Consider the following 18,967-nt stretch of genomic DNA (forward strand, 5'->3'; position numbering starts at 1 on the left):
CATTGTCAGCCTATTTTCCTTTTGGCTTTCCTCCTTTTCTACTAAGGGTTAGTTTGACTTTGAATGCAGATTCAAATTTTCTAGAAGTAGGAGAAAAGTTATCAAAGTTATCCAACTCAAAAGAAGTTAATCTTCCCACACATGCATCCAAGGTTATATCATTTTTAGGATTTCATTTCATCTCTTAAATTTTTGAAACTCTAATTGCATAACTAGAAAGAAGTGTTCTTAGTACCTTGTCGACTACTATTTCATCATCAATTTTCCCTCCTGCAGCTCTGATTACACTCACACTTTCTTTGATTCTTTCATTGTATTGGACATTGTTCTCACTTTCTTTCATTTTTATTTGATCAAACTTGCCTCTCAAGCTTTCTTCTTTGGCTCTTTGCACATTTTTATCACCTCTATAGACACTCTACAACTTTTCCCACATATCAAATGTAGTAGGACAATATTTGACCTCATCAAATTTTGAATAGTTCAAAGAGGAAGCTATATCAATCATCATTATATTGCAATCCTTTGCCTCTTTCATCAACTCCATATTAATAGGTTTAGGTGGTGGCACATATTTGTTCTCTAGGTAGAACACACCATCATGATTGATGCTTGATAGATGTAGTTTCATCAATTCTTGCCATGCTGAAAAATTATATCTGTTACGATTAGGGATCTCCCTTTTGTAAGACAACTTGATCTGTAACTTAGGTCCTCAAAACCTTTCTTTCAAGCACCAAATGCTCTAATGCCAATTGTTGGAAATGTAAGAGAGTAACTGAGAGGGGAGGGGTGAATTAGTTACCACAAAAAATCCTTGTCCCTTAGATGTCAATACAAACTTCCACTGATCATACAATACTAACTAGCTCGGTTAACATTAGAATATTACTGATACTCGGTTAACAAAGAAATATTAAGATTCTTTATCTCTTTAATAACTTAGTTGTAGAACCATAAAGCATAAGAAAATAACATGAATACAAATGACACCAATATTTAACATGGAAACCCAATTTGGGAAAAACAACCTTGCAACTAGTCACACTAATTTTCACTCTTCTGAAGTGAGCCTTGTTAGGAGCCAACCTTGTTAAAGGTTACAAAACATACTATTAAGTATGACCCTATTAGAGGATTTAAATCACCCTGTTAAGAGTGACCTTGTTAAAGGTCTTTAAACACTTCAATCTTGGAATGCCACCTTGTTAGAGGATTTACAAAATGATTTTTAAGTAAACTCTGTTAAGAGATTTCTTTACGGCCACAATGGTTAGAAAGCAATAGTAATTTTGATTCGATTGATGAAGCAACTTTCTTTATAGATTTAGATCTCTATTCTGGCTTGACCTCTAGATCCTTCCTTTTGCAGCTTATCTTATACACTTTCCTACTATGCCTTTCAGTTACATATCCATCTTATTTCATATTACACTTCAATACATTTATCCTCACAACTTGACCTTGCTTATATATATCATAAGATTAGACAAGTCACCTTGAATACCCTTCCAAAACAACAATAAACATCCAAATAGTTGACCTCAATTAATAAAATATTTGTCAATTAGATTTTTTTGTCACTCGGTCAAAACTAGGATTGAACACTCGGTTAACACTATGACTCCTTTGATGCCCAACCACTTGGTCAATATTGAAAGCCCTTTGATTCCTGACCACTCGATCAATAGTACAAGTAGGATTCTCTTTGTTAATCATCTACTCAGTTAATACTGAGATGTAAAAGGTTAATACTACAAACTCTACATTACTTGGTTAATATAACATTTGTGTGAACATAAATGACAACATGCAATTGAAGAATTGTTTTCAACACTAGCTACATGCCTGATAAATGAACTTTTTATGAGTGTGCTGGTAGTAGACACTTCTCCCCAGTATGGGGATGTTATTGTCCAGAAACTATAGTGTTCTAATGGGTGGTAGTTTACAATGTGATATATCATTTGCTACCTTTCACATAGGTGATCAGGCTATAAAGGTAAATAGAGAACCCAATATTACTCACATGATTGAAGAAAATGTAGATAATGATACCATTTGTTTCTTAGATACTAATATAAATGCTTTCAGAGTTGAGGTATTTATCGTGGAAAAAGAAAAAACACTTGTACCAATAGTACATGAAGTCAAGAGATATTTTAAAGAGGGTGAGTTATGGACCATGTATTTTGATGGTGCTTGTTCAAAAGAGGGAGCAAGTTCTGGGTAGTTCTTATTTCACCTAAGAAGAAAACATTTAGGTATTGTTTCACTCTGAGTTTTACATATGAAAATAACATTATAGAGTATGAAGCATTGCTTTAGGTCTTAGATTAGCTTCCAAGCATGGTATAAAATGTTTAAATGCAATTGGTCACTTTAAGATGGTAGTGTCACAAGTCAAACAATCTTATGCATAAAAAAAAAAGAGAATCAAGCAATATAGAAATGTTGTATAGATGAAGTTGAAGTCTTTGATGCTTTTGGAATATCTTGGATGGACAAAACCAATACTTAAATGGTATATTTACTATCAAATGTTTCTATTAAACCAAATGAAACATCCTTTGTAGGAGTATCCAAGGTTGAAATGTAGGTAAGACCTTCAATCCTTGATAATGTCAAAAGTTGGCAGGTCTTTGAAGATGATTTAGATATTTTAAATTTTCTTAATTGTGAAGACAAATACCATGGACATGAACTAGATTATAGTGCTTTTGTGGGAAATATAGATGGAAAGGATACAATTTTTGGAAATGAGATTATATAGTTTTTTTAAAAAAGGTCCCTAAATGTTTAGTTATCTCAAAGACCATATTTGACAATCAAGATAGAGTAAAAGGAGATGTTAAAGGAAATAAGACAAAAGAGTTGGGGGATATAAATTTAGGTACAAATGAAGCTCCCAAGAAGGTATACATAGGTAAAAGGCTCTCTCCTATTATTAGGAAGTCTTTGATTGGATTATTAAGGAAGTATTGGCATGTTTTTGTGTGGTCATATGATGACTTTAAGGCCTATAGGGAAGACTTGTTTAATAATGTAATACCTCTAAAAGAGAATGCTAAACTTTTTAGGCAGAAGAAAAGACCCATAAACCCTACCCTAGCCTCTTAGATGTAAGAAGAACTGATGAAACTCAAAGATGGGGGCATTATCAAATCGATAAGACATTCAACATGGGTTTCAAACTTGGTACTAGTTAGAAAAAATAATGGAGACATTAGATTATGTGTAGATTTCAAAAATCTGAACATTTCATCCCAGAAAGATAATTATAGATTACCTAACATGGAAGTTATGTTACAAAGGGTGACTTGTTCTGAGCTTATGTCCATGATGGATGAATTATATGGTTTTAATCAAGTATTAGTGGATGAATTTGAATAATACAAGACTACATTCACTACCCCATGGGGAACATATGTATGTATGAGGATTTCTTTCAAAGTAATCAATATTGCAGCAAATTTTTAGAGAGCTATGGATGTGGCGTTTGCTGATTTCATAGATAAATTTATGGTAGTGTATCAAGATGATTTGACTACCTACTTTAAGAATGTAGATTATCATTATAAACATCTAGAGAATATCTTTATGAAAGCTTTGGAATATGAGGTTTCCCTTAACCCAAGGAAGTGTGTGTTTGGAGTAATTGAGGGTAAGCTTTTGGGTCATATTGTATCAAAATATAGGGTAAGAATAGATCCTAAAAGAGTGATTTCTATAGAGAAAGCCCCTAGACCTAAAAATGTAAAAGGAGTTTAGTTATTTTTTGGATAGGTAATTTTTTTTAGGAGATTCATAACCAATTTTTCGGAAATTAGTAGACCTATTTCCATATGCTCAAGAAAGGGGCAGAGATAAGATGGAAGCGGGAGCCTATAGTTGCATTTCAGAATATCAAGCAATTAAAAATGCACCAATATTAAGAACCCTTGATTATAATAAACCCATTCATATTTTTTCCTTTGCTTTGTTTCATACAATTGCAATAGTACTACTTTTATAAAAATGAAGAGGGTCTGGAACAACCAATTTCTTTCTTCAGTAAACCCCTCTAAGAAGTAGAGCTATTGTATGATATAAATAAGAAGCAAGCATATGCTTTGGTGAAGGCAATTAGATCTTTTAGGTGTTGCTCAGTAGGAGCCATAGTGATAGCTTTTGTTCCAAGTGCTATAGTCAAAGGCATCTTCTCTTAGCAAGAAGTGTCTAGTAGAAGATGTAGACGCATAAATAGGATTCATGAATTCATTGTAGACAACCAAATTACTAAGTTAGTAAGAGGCCAGGGTTTGGTGAAATTAATGGCACAGTCAAATCTAGATGCAAATAAGATAAATATAATGGATGATGACTACATGCCATGTATATGTGATATGGATCATTGTGATTGGTATAAGGATATTATCTACTATTTGTATTACATGTGTGCTCCAACACCAATGAATAATAATGAGAAGAGAACACTAAAGCTTGAGGCCATCAATTATATTATTGTTGATGGAAAGCTATGGTGGAGAAATCTTGAAGGAGTATTATTAAAATGTGTTGGTAAAGAGGAATCCATCAAGATTCCAAATGAAATGCATAATGGAGTGTGTGGAGGTCACTACATAGTGAAGACTACAACTAACAAAGTGATGAGGGATTAGTTTTCGTGTCCTACCCTATTCAGGGATGCTTATATGCTAATAAGGGAATATGATCCTTATTAGAGGTTTGCAGGTAAGCTAGAGGTTTCTAAAAATGTGACTTTGAAACAAGTAAAGTACAAGCTGCTTTCTAGCAATGGGGTATTGATTTTATAGGTGGAATAACAAATAATTCTAGTGGAGGACATTCTTGGATCTATGTAGCAATTGACTATTTTACAAAATGGGCAGAAGCTATTCCAACAGGGAGATCAATCAGTAAAGTAGTAAATGATTTCATCTTGAATAACGTCATTACTAGATTTGGATGCCCTGAGAAAATTGTAACAACCAATGCCATATGCTTTGAATTTGATGAGTATGTCTAGTTTTGTGACAAGTATGGCATAACTAGGTCAACTTATTCTCCCTATCACCCTCAAGGAAATGAACATGGATAGTCCACATATAAAAGTATTCTAAAGATTATCAAGAGAATCATGGATGAAAATAAAAAGGCATTGGATTCTAGGTTACCATTGGAAGTATGAGCTGACAGGGTGACAATAAAGAAGGCCATTGGATCAATACCTCTTGATCTAGTCTATGGAATTCAATCAAGATTGCCCCAAAATAATTTGATTGGAATGTACAAATTTATTCAAAAATTTGATGATGATAGAGTTGATGGTATGCACAAAACATTGGATGAACTTATTGGATTGGATGAAAGTAGGAGAGAAACATCAACTAGAAATTCAAAGTTACAATTATAGATGAAATATTTATATGATAAAAGGTCCCTTAGCAGGAAGTTTGAACCATAAGACCTAGTGTTGCTATAGAATGCAAGGATAAAAGATAAGGGAAAACATGGGAAATTTGATGCTATATGTTTGGGCCCATACTTAGTTCATGACAAATGGAGTGAAGACATATACTATGATGACCTATATTTTCACCACTCTAATTTTTTTGAAAAATATTGTGAAAATCAAGCAGATGTATGTAGTTACAGTTTTCATGTATTTTGTTACAAAGTTTTTAGCAGAGAAACCATAAATTGGTTAACTTGTGCCCTAGGTCATGTTAAGATTTTAAGTTATCTTTTATAACTTAAGATTACACTAAATGATTTAATCATATTATTCAACTAGCCAAAAATATTTTATCCTATGATTGATACTTTACCTTTTCCTAAGTCTTACATACAAGTGAGAAGTTGTAAGTCTTGATACAAATATTCCTTATTCTTCTCTAATCTCCTGACTAAGTGTGAAGCATAGAGTCGTAAAGGCTAAGCATAGAGTCGTAAAGGCTATTAACCAAGTCTCCTGACCTTATGCTTAAGACTCAAGCATATCACCATAAGTTTACCTTTGTAGAAGTGAAAACATTTCTCAACTTTATGCTTAGGATTTGAGTGTAGGATCTTAAGTCTGTTCCTTCAAAGGTTAAAGTGTCTCCCAACCATACATTCCAAGAGTTAAACATAGGGTTGTAAGTTAAAATCCTCATCTCTAAAAGTGGATCCTGATAATATGAATAAAGGGAAGACATAAATGCGTAAGTTATGTTGCAAGAGTCATTTTAAGATATGGCTAGGGCTTGAGCGTAAATGCATAAAAGGTATTTCTCATAGGGCATGAAGTCTTCTTGTGCTATGATTAAAGGTTAAATGTAAGACTATAAGGTTTATTTTAAGGTCTTACAAAGATATGACTGAAGTGAGGCGTAAGATCAGAGGATCATTTCCAAAGGTGATATAAATAGTCCTGATACTACGCTGTGATGATATTAACCACCAAGCATAAGTTCATATTTTCAAAGAGGATATAGTAGTTAAGGTCTCTAACTATATAAAAAAATTTGGAACGCAAGATCAAAAGGCTATGACATCTAAATTTATAGGGTAATGATGAAACTAAAATTCAAAGAAGCATAAGATTAGAACCATAACAAGAAAAACCTCCATAAAGGGACTTCACCAAATTTTAAAAAGGATAGGGATTTCTAGATAGTCAAAATTTTTGGCATAAAATAAAAAGGCTTAGTTGGTAGTAAACATCACCAAAATTCAGAAATGACACTCCTATAAATTTTGAATCCCTGTGCATGCAGACATTTAATGGAGTAAAGGAAGTTGATGAGGTACACACATACATAAAGACATTCTCTATGATCAAGAAAAGTACTAGTTATTGAAGTTGGAGAAATCATTAAGTTATAGAGCATCCAAGCTATCAAGATGCTAAATTATTTCTTTCAAGCTTCAAGGCTTCAAAGTTTTGTTTGCATAAAACATGTTTGATACTAGAGGTGATGAGGGGCAATTTAAAGGACATAGAGGTGGCCCAAACATCAACATTGAATGTAGGAAAAACTAGGCAAAGAAAGCCAAATAAATATGTAGAGGAATAGACTCAACTTCTACTTGGATCATCGAATGCTATTTTAGAAAATGATCATAATTTTAGTGACCCATTTATATATTGCAGAGATTCCATATGCTGAGACACAAATGGGTTCGAGTTGTTCATGTTTTTCTACAACAATAGATTCAAGAAGCCACCGACCTCAAACCCATGCCAAAGGAATTTGGCAAAGCTCATCTTCCCTAAGGTATATGTAGATTTAGACTTGTTGAAGGCCACTTTAGTGTCCTATAACCCTACAAAAAAATCCTTTCATAAGAAGGATATGAGTGTATTGTGTACACTTGACTGTGCCTCTTTCATTGAAGCTTTTGGGCTTAAAGGTTAGATGAGTGTAGAGGTTGACATTTAGGATTTTTAGGAGAAGTTTGAAAAGAATACCATATTTTATATTGGAAAAATGATGATCCACCATATTTTATATGAGCTCAAGTTAGTTGGAGACATACCAAAGAAGGTGGATAAGATGCTCCCAATAAAAAGTTCTCAATTGTTTATTATTCAATTTGTACCAAATATTGGTTTGACTTGTAATTCTGTGGATGATTTTTTTTTGGTGATGTATTTTCAATAGCACCTTCTGTGCATACACAACACATGGTATCAGTTAATAGAAAAAAATATTGTTCAGATGTGAATAAGATTATAGGGAAAGTAAAATGGAATCTAATCCACAGACGACATAGAAATCATTGGCCTACTAATATAAAGAACATGAATTTTGATGATTCTCATAATTAATTAGTCACCAGTAGATTGCAATACCGTCAAAGATAAGATAATCCTTGCCTCTACATAAATGAAGATATTTGGCACCCAGTCCCAAACAAATGCAGTATTGAGGTTTTTTTTCTTTTCTTCCAGATATCCAATGATGAAAGTAGGCTATCAAAAAGTTCATGAGAGTTAGATTTTCACCCAGGAGAAGTCGAAGGGAGTTTTCAATTATTGGTTATCAACCATTGGTTTAAGTTCTATGCGATTATTAAATATATAATATTTTCTTTGACTTTGTTGCAGGAGCATGTGCAAAATGATGATGGAGTATTATGTCATCATTATTTCCTAGGGGGTGATTACTACCATTCTTTAAAGTCAGGAAGTTTTACATAATACAAACCTCACAGGAATCTCCTTCACATATGAATCAAAATTGGAAGATGCAGACACAAGATCCTTAGTGTCACGTGTCATGTTATAGATGGAAAATGGCTAAGCCCTGATAACAAAGATGGAAGGATTCCATGCGGTCTTGGAGTATGTGAACATTTTGAATAATGTCAGTTGCATTCGCAAAACCAGAAAGGAAGCTTTCATAAAATTCTCAGGCCTATTTATATGTCAAAATGAATTCTAAAAATAAAATTGATCCTAATCATTGTTGAAGATATGGAGGCATCCAAATATCGACCAGTTTAGTGAAATTATGTAAATTACTTTATTTTAGTTATGAGTTATGGAGAGGTGTGTTGTTTGGGAAAACAAACTGATACCCCTTGTGGTTCGATAAATATATGATGTAAAACTAAACAACGACACCATTCAAGATATTTTAAAAAAATAAAAAAACTCTGCATATTTTGAAGCACATATGTTATTAAAATTCTTTCTAGGAAAAGATTGAAGTCAAACTAACCTCTTGGATATTAAGGTTATTGGACATATATTTCAAATATTGTAAGAAATTGTGTTCAGTGGAGCATCAATAATCGGGTGTCTTCAACATATCTTTTTTGCAGTATAATTAGTAAGAATTTCATTTACACTAGAGTTAAATATTATATAGTTCATTTTTTTGTGATCATTTTACTTTTATTTATCAATAATTCATTATCATGATAAGTAGATCAAATTGTTTACTGCTATTTAAACTTGATAAATACAAATACAGTGAAATATTATTGTTTTCTTTATTTGTATCTATTTTGTCCGTACAAGGGTTAAAATATTATAGACTAGTTTAAATATGCATAAAAAGAAATAATTTGATGCATTGCGATAACTGAATTATTTATAGATATAGTATATCATAAAATTGTATGTGAGATTGTATACTTTTGACTCTATCACCCATTTAAAATTCAGCACTGATCATTTAACCATTTTCATTTCTCAATCCATGTGCTAGCAATTTTCTAATCTTTTTTCTTTGAAGGATTTGATACTTATTTGTTTTAGTAATTCATTTTGAATTTTCCTTTCAGCAACTCACAACCCTACTAAAGTAATTAAAATTCAAAGATTATTCATCATTCATAATCCAAAAGTTTTTCCTTAGAATCTTGCCATTTAAGGAAATTGCCTTTGCATTATATCTATTCACTATAAAACATCTTGGATCTAAGTTTTGCTGTCCAGGATTAGGTGTATAGGCCTTGGTTTAGTGGAGCCAAAAGCGTGGAGGATTTAAATCAATTTGATTGATCCTATCAAGTTGGCCAAAATCAATTAGATATCCTAGCATCGAGTAGGCAAGGCTCGTAGGTTTCTAATCAACAATTTTGATAACCAACAGATTGGTGATTATACTGAGGATGTTGCAAAATAACCCCTAAAAATTTTTGATGGTAGATTAGTAAGAGTTAGATTCTATTTAATTTCTTAGAACATTTTGATAAGTTTTTTATAGAGCATTTAATTTCCTTGAAGATTTCAATCTCTTATAATTTTTAATACAAATCTTAAATTGCTTTATAAAGATTTGATCTTGTAGAAGCGTCGTATATTTTTCTTTAAGTTTTTTGTGTAGATCTATCTTTGGTGAGGAATACTATATTGGAAGGAAGAACTTAGATTCTTGAAGATTATTCATTTTCCTCCATTTGGAGGTGGTGACTCTGCTGAGAGAGAAGACTTAGAAGGAAGTGTTATACAATTTTTTAGATGTATCAATCATTTGAAAGAAACTCTTTTGTTCCAGGTGGCATCAGGCCATTGGATTTCAGCAATTTTGATTATGAACCTAGCAAGTTATCTCCAAAGATTTCACAATTGGTACCAAAGTTCCATGGAGAATGGGATGAATCGGCAATTCGACATTTGGATGCATTCTACACATTTATAGAATATTATGAGATTTATTTGAAAGATCAGGTGATGAAATTATTTGCCAAGACTTTGAAGGACAACACAAGATAGGCATACAAATCATTACTCACACAGTGTATCTCATCTTGGAAACAATTCAAACAATGGTTCATATATTAATTTCATGATACAAATGAGGAAGATGACATGTGTTATGAACAAGATAAAAATTAGAATTGCAGCATGGAGGAGGTCCTGACATGTCTCCACTTGATGCCTTTTTCAATGTAGAAAGATATGAGGGCAAGACTTCAACACATTTATTTTTGAGGATGATGAATGCTTACCATGAGATTCCATCAAACATCAAACCTCATTACAAGGAATTTCTAAACAAAATTGTTAAGTCGAGATTCTCACCAAAGGACCTTAACATGGAGCTTCTTCTTCAAGTATGGGATCAAGCTATTAAAGATGAAGCAAAAAATATTAAGGTAAAGCAAGAACATAATGAAGTTTCAGATTCAAATGTATTGGAAATTGAAGAAGAATCCGATTGTGATGAGAGTGATAAGGAATCAAATTGTGAAGAAAATGGAAATGATGAGGAGGATTCTCTCAGTGTCGATGAGATTTTGACCTTATTAGATATGGAATATCAAAAGTATGTCAAAAAGGGTGGTCAATTTTTTCTTCCTATATACAAAGAAGAGTAAACTAATGAAACAATAAATGTACCCTATGATAAATTCACTGAACAGGAAAGTTCATTAATTCTGTCAAATCCATATCACTTTCATGAGGAGGAAAACAATGAACTAAAAGGATCATATACTTCTCAGGAGGATGACATATTTGTTGATGATGTGCATTCTAGTCTAAGTATTGAAAGAGATCTATTTAGATACAATATCAAAGAATTTTCAGATCTTGTACATGATGGAATAGTAGGAGGACATTTCAAAAACAATGTGAATATATATGTAAAGAAAGAAAATGCATCCAAGGACTTTGAAATCATTTCAAACACCTTATGTAGTAAAACAATAGAGAATCAAGACATAATATTTTGCAAAAGTGAAGTAGAACAACATGAAGAAGTTTTGGATGAAGGTTCTCACGAAGATATTCCCAAGGTTTCTTTCTTGAGTCCATTGTTTGAAGAAGAGTTTTTAGATCAAATATATCAGCACTATGATGATATGCCTAAGGATGGTTTTGAAAATAATAAAAATCATAGCATATGTGGAGCAATATATTTAGAGGAAGAGCTATTTTTCAATCCATTTTATGATCAATTTTTGCATTTAGAATGTGAGGACGAGATGCAATCGAATGTACATAGTAAGGAGGACATGTTGGAAGCTAGTCCTATTTTTTTTTTCAAATATCTTAATTGATCAGACTATTGACATCATGGAAGTGATAATGCTTGAATGTGTGTTATATTCAAAATTTTCTTGTGAGAAGAATTATTTGGAATGTGGGGTAGATTGTGTGCAAAAGGAAAACCAGACAAAAAAATGAAAGTATGCCTAATTACATACATACGAACCCTCCAGTTAGCAAAGATCACAATACACTTAATGAATTTTCAAAGGCTAAACAAGAGTTAGATGCCAAGGATTACTTTCAAGAAGCAAAGATAGTGAGTATTGTTTATGAAGATGATATATTTGATACAGGTATAAAGTATGAGCAGAATATTGAGGTAAGTATCCCTGAAGACTCTATGATAACATTTGTTAATAATATGCTGAAGGAATTGTTTTCAAGTTTTCATCATCCTTCTTTTGAGGATTTTTCTATTTTGTATACTAATCAAATCAATGAAGTAAGAAATTCACATGTTTGAATTAAATAATCAAATTTATTTCTTTAAAAAAAATCCTATTGATAAGGAAAACATAAATTCTAATCCTAAATGGGAGATGAAAGGCAAGCACATATCATGTGATGACTATTTTATATGTACTAATAGATCAAAGTTTACTAGGAGACAACATGATACATCTACTTCAACAAGGTTCAAAGTGTTACATGATCAAAATCGGGTGTTTGATAGAGGAAATAATAAGTGCTCATTTTTTGGGGGGCTTGGGGCCACCTAATTTCACTGCGCATCATGCTAAGCATAGTTGCTTAGTCTACTTCTCCAAAGATAACTGGAATCTCATTATGTCCACAAGGGACATATGTCCCTAATAAGAGCCACTGGTGGAGCCCAAAATTTGGGGCATCCATTTGAAATGCATTTGCTAATCTCTATATCTTATATATTACTCTCATAATTTTGTCATTACTAAGTATATCATATGTTCCTTTTATTCCCTAGTTAAATGGTTCATACTAGGTTGTTACAATCCCATAGTCAATATCATTTTTGAATAGAACAAGAATATACAAGGAGGTTGCTCATTAATTGGGTTTCAAAGGATTAATAGAGGCTTATAAACATTGTTCTGCAATTTGGAAGAGCAAGCACTTGTTTCACATATGATTATGAAGGAGGAATATCCACTTCACATATTAAGGATTGTTATTTCTTGTACCATGTAGTAAAGTTGTTAATGATTTGCAAGAAAATTTCTCCAGACCTGTGCGCACAATTTTGTATAAATAATCATCATGAAGGGGCAGAATTGCCAAAGAAATGAATTACAGTTTTGCCAAGTCTATTGGTGATTTTCAAATATATGTGATATACTGTTGCAAACAAAGAAGTATTGAAGAGCTTTGATCTTTGGCATCATTTCTGTGAGTACAAACAATATCAGTCAAGCCTCTATTTTTACAGAGTGACAACTTCAGAGGTTTTTGCTTGGAATAGCGATGTCCAGGAAAAGACTTAACCCATGCATCCATAAACTTATTAGGGGTTACCATGAAATTTTTTAGGATTTAAGGTTACTCTAAATGAAAATGATTATGAGAAATGTGTTCATTGTTTTTGACTCTATGTTGTTGTGGAAGGAAAGGACGTCAGGAGTCAACACGCTCGAGATATCTGCAAATGTCAAAATATATGAAGGTTATTGAAGAATTAGCATGGTGGAATTAGTATGATGAGCACTAGAATGAGGATAATCATATCTTCATTTATTTGATAAAAAATGAGGGTTGCATGCTCGCCATTGATAGTCAGGTCCAGATTCCCTATATACACCTTATCATTGTCGGGTCCATAATGATATGCCTATTGAAGAATATCATGGTCCTTGGGAATCTGTAAAGTCTCTACCCAAGCCATTATTTTTTGGTGTGAGAGAAAGCAACAAGGAAAGCTATATGGAAGAAGACATGAGTCGGAGTATTATAATATTTATTGGGGCTTTATAGTTAAAGGCTTTTACTTGCTAAATTGCCGGTTATAATTACTATTTATTGATTAAGAGATGCAACATTTGGAGAGGCAACTGATACCTCTTGGTCCTCTATAAATATGTGATGAGAAATCAAACAATTCACTATTCAAAAACTACTTTAAAAAAGGCTATCAACACTCCCGAAGCAAATATATTTAAAATTTCTCTTCTGAAAAGGATTGAAGTTGAACTAAGCATCTGGACATTGAGATTATTGGACAAACATTTTAAATACTGTAAAAGATTGTGTTGAGTGGAGCATTAACATCTAGGTGTCTTCAACATGACCTTTTTGCAGTATAATCAGTAAGGTTTTCATTGGTTTTAGAGTTAAATATTATATAGTTTGTCCTTTATGATCTTTTGTTTTTCTATTAATAATTTATTATTGGGATAAGTGGATTAAATTATTTGTTGCTATTTAGACACGATAAATACAAATATTGTGGAATATAGAAATTGTTTCTGTATTTGTATCTATTTTATCCTTTTAAAGGTTAAAACATTATAGACTGGTTTTAAAATGCATAAGAAGAAATAATTTGATGCATCCCAATAATTAAATTGTTTATAGATTTAATATTATAATATCATAAAGTTGTATGTAAAACTTATAAATTTGTCTCTATCGCCCATTTAAAACTCGGCAATGATCATTAAACTGTTCATATTTCTCAATCTATGTGCTGGTAATTTTTCTAATCTTTTTCTTTGAAGGATTTGATACTTATTTGTTTCAGTAATTCATTTTAAATTTTCCTTTCAGCAACTCACAACTCTACTAAAGTAATTAAAATTTGAAGATTCTTTATCATTCGCAATCCAAAAGTTTTTCCTTAGAATCTTGCCATTTAAGGAGATTGCCTTTGCATTATATCTATTTGCTATAAAACATCTTGGATCCAAGTTTTGTTGTCTAGGATCAAGTGTACATGCATTGGTTTAGCAGAGCCAAAAGCATGGAGGATTTAAATCAATTTGATTGATCCTATCAAGTTGGCCAAAATTGATTAGATACCCCAGCATTGAGCAGGCAAGGCTCGTAGGATTCTAATCAATGGTTTTGATAACTAACAGGGTAGAGAAAATGAGACCGACAACATCTCAAAAAGAAAGAATGCCCAAGAGGGAAAAAAAGATGCAGAAGGGATAGAATAGATATTAAAATTATGATTATGAGGCAAAAATAACTAGGGAGGGTGAAAGAGGGTACCTAGGAGGGAGAATAGGGTATAAGGGCTTAGAAGGTGTCCTACACAAGGATTTGGGGGCCTAGAAAGGAGCTCATTTTTAATCATATTTTTTGTTGAATACTTGTTATTTTGAGCTCTGGTTTTGGGTTGCAAGATGGTGAGATGAGGATATCTAAGGCACCAAGTGAACATGGTGAAGAGCATATGAAGGCACCACAGGATAGATATGATGATATGATCAAGAAACTCCTCTTGTTCTTTGTTATTATTATTTTATTTATAGTTTTAGAACTAGAATTAGCATTCCCACTGACTTAAGTTGAATGGGATCACAATCCTACAAACATTTGTTAGGACCGTAGGGTTTTGGGTAAAAATTTGGGATTTTTTTTACAGGATCACAAAAAAATGATCAAGGTTGGAATTTATTGTGGGAAAATGTTCCTACAATAAATTCTCTATGGGATTTTTTTAATCCACAATTGGAGTGGGTGACAATAATGATCTTGCAAGGGTTTAGGTGGGTAGGTTAGGTTAGTCACAAGATTCTTGCAACCTAATTAGGGTTAGGTTCATGTGTTCCTACAAAGGTGAGAATATAATGGGGAGTCTTCAAGATTACCCCTCTTGTATAATATGGTCACACGAAAATAGGTTAAACTAAGGGTTAAGTGAGATTAGGATTATAGGGACCTAAGAGGAAGGTTATGGGATCATTAGTAAAGGACCTAAGGATAATGAAATTTGGTTACTTAGATGTAGTGGTCCACAGAGGTTAATTTCATGGGAGAGATGGTTAATAATGTTAAGGGCAATGGAGGAGTTCATGTAGGCATATTGAGCTTGAGTGGACACCATTGGTTTGGGCTATCTAGCTAAGATGCCCTACAAAAGGATATATATGGTGATGGTTACTATATTATGTGAGCACTGACATTTAAAGACAACAAAATTCCATCTCTAGATAAGGGAGATGACAATGATGTTTGATGATGTCTACAAGATATTCTGTCCTCCCATCTGGGGACTATAGATTATAGTTGTTAAGGTGACACAACCTTAGGTTGTTCACGTAGTGATATGACTGGGAGTGGTGCCAATACTATGGTACAATTAAATGGTATTAGATTGACATATAGAGGTTGCATGTGGGAGGTGTATTTGTTTCTTTGTGTACAGACTAGTGCTGAGACACATTACCCTAGATATAGGTGGGGCTAGCATTTTATTGGCCTTGATTTTGAGTATCACTCAGATTATTGATGTAGGAGTCCCAATAGCCATGGGACACATATATTGTTAGAGTACATAGACCTTCATCATATTATTTACCATAGTGACCAAGCTCAAGGATACAACATTGGTTTTACTTCATTATTTTAGTTTTGGGTGTGGGAGCACATTGTAGTGCTTCACTCCCTTGGAAGGAAAGTGATGAAGGTTTGTCCCCTTAATAAAACAAACACATAACAAAAATAAAGAAACAACAATAATTTGTGAGAACAAAATATGGGCTTCTTATTATCACTAAAAATGTGGAATTACATAATTTTGAAATACAATATGCAAATCCAGATGGACACCTTTCTTACAATAATTTGTAACACAGAGCTACAAACTATAAACTAGAGTTGTCCTAGACAATGTACATGTATTCCTTAAAAGACATTTTTACATCACCAGGGAAGTTTCTAGACATCAAACCCTAACCCTTGAGATTGACTAACCCTAAAATAACATAAAGAGTTGGCTCGATACACCTTTGATGCTTATTTTGGAAATTTTGGTCAGCCCAATTTTGGAAGGCCATAACTTTTAAATCGTTGCTCCTATTTTCTATTATAACCCCATTATGAAATCCTTAGCTTTTGATCTACAAGGCTTGTTTTGTGAAAGCTCTATTTGACCTCATTTTGGAGCTCATCTAGGGCCTCTAAGGCCTTCATTGCTGAGCCTAAAGATTTTTTACAAAATTTCACACCAAAATCCATAATAACTTCATGAATACTCATGATATGACACTGAACCTCAATTAATAGGTTGATATATCCAAGATGAACATCCACATATAAAATTAGGATATTTTGAGCTCGGTTGACTAATTTAATAAGTAATAAGCCTCCATAAACAAAAAATCTACATTGAGACAACTCTTATTCAAGAAACACAAAAGAAATATTTTTGGGCAATGCAAGATTTCTCTTAAATCCAGGATGCTCCTGCATTAGACAATTGAGGTAATTTGAGAAGTGACTCCATCATGTCTTAGGTGTTCAGAGGAAAACCAAGATGGTTAACCTCCTCCCATTCTAGCCATGATGAATCTTTTACTAGCCTCCCTTTCCATTTGACTACGAACTTTTTATAGGTTCTATTCCTTGTACTTTTACCAACACGACTATCTAATATCTTCTCAATTTCCTTTGTAGCCGAACTAGCTAATGGAATACTCCACTATGCTTCTGCAACTTCATCTTTATCACCTCCTTCATGATACTCTGTCAAATCTAAAATGTTAAATATTGGTGAAATAGTAAGTTCAATAGGAAACTCTACATCATAGACATTTCCAAAATCATGCTTTTTCACTATTGTTGGCCAAAAGTGCCCTCCTGCCAAGGATTGATCTCAAAATATTTAAACCCACCCAATGGTCACAAGATTCAATTTCATATTATATTTAAATTGCAAAGCCACAACAAGATGGTATGGTCAGAATCTTATGATAGCTCATGTATTGGAGGATCATCAAGCAAATTAACTAGTGATAAGATGCTATGGGGCTCTTGTTGCTCGAGTAGTCAGGTTGTCATGACATCAAAGATAGTTGAGAGATTGTAAGCTAAAGAAAGGTCTTGCCAAATGTTATGACAGTAAGTGATCATTAGATTGAAGGTGCCACAAGGATGTGTTTTGACGCCACGAGGGTCAACGATTGTAGGATCGCGGGGTTGACTTCCTATGTTGCCAATACTACGAAGGAGAAGGTTGGTCATATGATGTTAGAGTCATAAGATTGTAAGCACAAGTGAGGATGCCTCCCAAGATCACAACAAAAGATAATTAAACAATGATCATAGGATCACAAGGGTTATTGCCATGGCTACTGATATCACGATGGATTGCGATCATAAGATTGTAAAGGTCAAATCAACCACGCTCGTGACATAACAAAGAAAGAATAATGGTACCACAAACTTATGCCAGGGGTGTTAAGGTCTGCCATTCTATTGTGAGATCATAGGATCTTATTGTTGTCAAAAGGATCGTAAAGAGAATGAAGGATGGGCTCGATGATACAAAGTATTGATGATTGTTAGATCGTAGAAGTTAGGGTTATGAAAAAAAGGTGATATAAAGGGTTTTAAGTTGACACTCACAGGATAGTGAGTTCAGTATTGACCAAAACATATAAAGAGTTTCACCAGCTAAGCTGGATAAAGAGGAACTCCCAACCAATTAGGTAGCAGGAAAGGTATAGAGCAATAATTGAATATAGTTGACCTATGCTTTCCATCTAATTTGGCAAGTTGATGATAGGAGAAGCAGCTCTTTGATGATAGATCCAATCTTTTTGATCTCCTACAACCACTTTCATCATTCCCCAGACCTAATAAATTTCAAAGAACACTCCATTTCCACATGTTCATCCATCTACCTAGTCAGAAGGTTAATGACTGTTGTTCTTGTCCTCTCAGGGATTGTTTTATGGATAAGTGATCTTCTCGCATCTGGATTTGCATTCTAATGAGATCTTTTCTAGTTTTTGCACTAATTATTCTCTATAAATTTGAATGTAGTGGTTGAATTTTATCTTAGGGTGGAAGCTATTTGAGTTATGCTTACACTATAAAACATGTTGTACTCTTTCTTAGGGTTAGATCTTCTTTGTTTCTCTAGTATTGCCTTGACATGCTATTGTAAATTCCATCTTTGCCTCTTAATTATATGACATCTTGTCTTATCTCCAATCATTTATGTATTTTGCAAGCTTTTTTTGCTTCTCTTTGATGTACTATGGATATTTATAACCTACATTTCTCTATCTCTTTTGACCTATGAATGATAAGAAGTCAAGATTTTTTCCCTTGTGTTGCTCATTTGGTTGTCTAATCTGTATATAGCTAATAGATTAAAGCAAGTCCAAATCTATATATCTTTGGATTGTCATGATAATTGTACTATGCATGTATGGGTAGAGACTGGTCTAAACACCCTATTTTGGTGCACACCTGCTAAGAATAGATTAGGTAGTTACTTTTATGTATTCCTTCTCCCTTTTCTCTTCAAGAGTAGTTTAATTGCAT

The sequence above is a fragment of the Cupressus sempervirens genome, chromosome 11 (assembly GCF_028749045.1).
Source record: "Cupressus sempervirens isolate cs-2001-9-10 chromosome 11, ASM2874904v1, whole genome shotgun sequence".
NCBI lineage: Eukaryota > Viridiplantae > Streptophyta > Pinopsida > Cupressales > Cupressaceae > Cupressus > Cupressus sempervirens.